Genomic DNA, 4,166 nt, shown 5'->3' with positions numbered 1-4,166 from the left:
CCACACAGTGAAATCATTCCCCACACACTGAAAACCCTTCCCCTCACAGTGAAACCCCTTCCCCACACACTGAAACCCGTCCCCACACACTGAAATCATTCCCCACACACTGATACCCCTTCTCCACAAACTGAAACCCGGTCCCCACACACTGAAACCCCTTCGCCACACACTGAAACCCTTCACCACACACTGAAACCCCTTCCCCACACTCTGAAACCCCTTCCCCACACACTGAAACACTTCCCCACACACTGAAACCCCTTCCCCACACACTGAAACCATTTCCCACACACTGAAACCCCATCCCCACACAGTGAAACCCCTTCCCCACGCACTGAAACCATTCCCCACACACTGAAACCCCTTCCCCACACACTGAAACACATTCCCCACACACTGAAACCCCTTCCCCACACACTGAAACCATACCCCACACACTGAAACCCCTTCCACACACACTGAAACCCTTCCCCACACACTGCAACATTTCCCCACACACTGAAACCCCTTCCCCACACAATGAAAACCTTCCCCACACACTAAAACCCTTCCCCACACACTGAAACCCTTCCCCACACACCGAAACCCCTTCCCCACACACTGAAACACCTTCCCCACACACTGAAACCCCTTCCACACACACTGAACCCCGTCCCCACACACTGAAATCCTACCCCACACACTGAAACCCCTTCCCCACACACTGAAACCCAGTCCCCACACACTGAAAACCCTGCCCCACACACTGAAACCATTCCCCCCACACTGAAATCCTTCCCCACACACTGAAATCCTTCCCCACACAGTGAAACCCCTTCCCCACACACTGCAACCCTTCCCCACACACTGCAACCACTTCCCCGCACACTGAAACCCTTCCCCACACACTGAAAGCCTTCCCCACACAGTGAATCCCCTGCCCCACACACTGAAACACCTTGGCCACACAGTGAAACCCTTCCCCACACACTGAAACCCTTCCCCACACACTGCAACATTTCCCCACACACTGAAACCCCTTCCCCACACAATGAAAACCTTCCCCACACACTAAAACCCTTCCCCACACACTGAAACCCTTCCCCACACACCGAAACCCCTTCCCCACACACTGAAACACATTCCACACACAGTGAAACCCCTCCCCACACATGGAAACCCTTCGCCACACACTGAAACCCCTTCACCCCACACTGAACCACCTTCCACACACAGTGAAACCCCTTCCCCACACACTGAAACCATTCCACTCACAGTGAAACCATTCCCCAAACATTGAAAACCCTTCCCCTCACAGTGAAACGCCTTCCCCACAGACTGAGTACCTTCCCCACACACTGAAAACATTCCCCACACACTGAAACCCCTTCCCCACACAGTGAAACCCCTTCCCCACACACTGAAACACTTCCCCACACACTGAAACCCGTCCCCACACACTGCAACCATACCCCACACACTGAAACCCCCTCCCGACACACTGAAACCCCGTCCCCACACACTGAAACCCCTTCCCTACACACTGAAACCCTTCACCACACAAGGAAACCCCTTCCCCACACACTGAAACCATTCCCCACACACTGAAACCCCTTCCCCACACAGTGAAACCCCTTCCCCACAGAGTGAAAACCCTTCCCCACACACTGCAACCATTCCCCACACACTGAAACCCCTTCCCCACACACTGAAACCCCGTCCCCACACACTGAAACCCCTTCCCTACACACTGAAACCCTTCACCACACACGGAAACCCCTTCCCCACACACTGAAACCATTCCCCACACACTGAAACCCCTTCCCCACACAGTGAAACCCCTTCCCCACACACTGAAACCATTCCCCACACACTGAAACCCCTTCCCCACACACTGAAACACATTCCCCACACACAGAAACCATTTCCACACACACTGAACCCCCTTCCCCACACACTGAAACCATTTCCCACACACTGAAACCCCTTCCACACACACTGCAACCCCTTCCCCACACACTGAAACCCTTCCCCACACACTGAAACCGTTCCCCACGCACTGAAACCGCTTCCACACACACACTGAAACTCCTTCACTACACATTGAAACCACGTCCCCACACACTGAAACCCCTTCCCCACATACTGAAACCCATTCCCCACATAGTGAAACCCCTTCCCCATACACTGAAACACCTTCCCCACAGACTGACACACCTTCCCCACACAGTGAAACCTCTTCCCCACACAGTGAAACCCTTTCCCCACACACTGAAACACCTTCCACACACACTGAAACCCCTTCCCCACACCCTGCAACACCTTCCCCACACACTGAAAGAACGACCTCACACACTGAACGCCCTTCCCCACTCACTGAAACCCCTTCCCCACACAGTGAAACCCCTTCCCCACACAATGAAACCCCTTCCCCACACACTGAAACCCCTTCCCCACACACTGTAACAACGTCCCCACACACTGAAACCCCTTCCCCACACACTGAAACCCCCTCCGCACACAGTGAAACCCCTTCCCCACACACTGAAACCCCTTCCCCACACAGTGAAACCCCTTCCCCAAACACTGAAACCCCTTCCCCACACACTGAAACCCTTCCCCACACACTGAAACCCCTTCCCCACACACTGAAACCCTTCCCCACACACTGAAACCATTCCCCACGCACTGAAACCCCTTCCCCACACACTGACACCCCTTCCCCACACACTGAAACCATTCCCCACAAACTGAAACCCCTTCCCCACACACTGAAACACTTCCCCACACACTGAAACCCCTTCCCCACACACTGCAACCATTCCCCACACACTGAAACCCCTTCCCCACAGAGTGAAAACCCTTCCCCAGACACTGAAACCATTCCCCACACACTGAAACTGCTTCCCCACACACTGAAACACATTCCCCACACACTGAAACCATTTCCACATACACTGAACCCCCTTCCCCTCACACTGAAACATTTCCCCACAAACTGAAACCCCTTCCACACACACTGAAACCCCTTCCCCACACACTGAAACCCTTCCCCACACACTGAAACCATTCCCCACGCTCTGAAACCCCTTTCCCACACACTGAAACCCCTTCCACACACACACTGAAACCCCTTCACCACACACTGAAACAACGTCCCCACACACTGAAACACCTTCCCCACATACTGAAACCCATTCCCCACACAGTGAAACCCCTTCCCCACACACTCAAACACCTTCCCCACACACTGACACACCTTCCCCACACAGTGAAACCCCATTCCCACACAGTGAAACCCCTTCCCCACACACTGAAACACCTTCCACACACACTGAAACCCCTTCCCCACACCCTGCAACCCCTTCCCCACACACTGAAACAACGTCCTCACACGCTGAAACCCCTTCCCCAGACACTGAAACCACTTCCCCACACAGTGAAACCTCTTCCCCACACAATGAAACCCCTTCCACACACATTGAAACCCCTTCCGCACACACTGAAACAACGTCCCCACATACTGAAACCCTTCCCCACACACTGAAACCATTCCCCACGCACTGAAACCCCTTCCCCACACACTGAAACCCCTTCCACACACACACTGAAACCCCTTCCCCACTCACTGAAACAATGTCCCCACACACTGAAACCCCTTCCCTGCATACTGAAACCCATTCCCCACACAGTGAAACCCCTTCCCCACACACTGACACACCTTCCCCACACACTGACACACCTTCCCCACACACTGAAACCCCTTCCCCACACAGTGAAACCCCTTCCCCACACACAGAAACACCTTCCACACACACTGAAACCCCTTCCCCACACCCTGCAACCCCTTCCCCACACACTGAAACAACGTCCTCACACACTGAAACCCCTTCCCCATACATTGAAATCCCTTCCCCACACAGTGAAACCCCTTCCCCACACAATGAAACCCCTTCCCCACACACAGAAACCCCTTCCCCACACACTGAAACAAATTCCCCACACACTGAAACCCCTTCGCCACACACTGAAACCCCTTCAGCACACAGTGAAACCCCTTCCCCACACACTGAAACCCTTCCCCACACACTGAAACACCTACCCTACACACTGAAACCCCTTCCCCACACACTGAAACCCCGTCCCCACACAGTGAAACACCTTCAATACACACTTAAACCCCA

This window comes from Heterodontus francisci, unplaced genomic scaffold (genome assembly GCF_036365525.1).
Source record: "Heterodontus francisci isolate sHetFra1 unplaced genomic scaffold, sHetFra1.hap1 HAP1_SCAFFOLD_83, whole genome shotgun sequence".
In the NCBI taxonomy this organism is placed as follows: domain Eukaryota; kingdom Metazoa; phylum Chordata; class Chondrichthyes; order Heterodontiformes; family Heterodontidae; genus Heterodontus; species Heterodontus francisci.
The sequence above is the reverse complement of the archived record's forward strand: the minus strand, read 5'-3'. Positions refer to the sequence as shown.